A 349-nucleotide genomic window follows, 5' to 3' on the forward strand; every position below is an offset into this window, starting at 1 on the left:
GTTTTGTTTTTTTTGGGGGGGAGGGAGGGATTTCACAATCATTAGGCACAAAATAATACTGCGGAATAACCATAGTGAGATTGAGACATCCATGTTACCATTTCACCAGTTTCATGTAACCACCAAGTAATCACCATATGGTATTATGTGGCAAAATCTTCTAAGGAGCATTTCAGAGCAAAGTTTGAAGCTGTTTTGCAGGTAGCTGTTGGTGATGAAATGCTTGGCGTCCTCTTTTGGTTCAGACCGTGGACTGCCTGACATTACTGTTCACTGGTTCTTAATTTTTTTTTTTTTTTGCCCTTTTTAAGTGAAATTTCACATAAAAGCTGATTGTAAATTCTGTAGC

Source organism: Monopterus albus, unplaced genomic scaffold (assembly GCF_001952655.1).
Source record: "Monopterus albus unplaced genomic scaffold, M_albus_1.0 scaffold280.1, whole genome shotgun sequence".
Classification (NCBI taxonomy): Eukaryota; Metazoa; Chordata; class Actinopteri; order Synbranchiformes; family Synbranchidae; genus Monopterus; species Monopterus albus.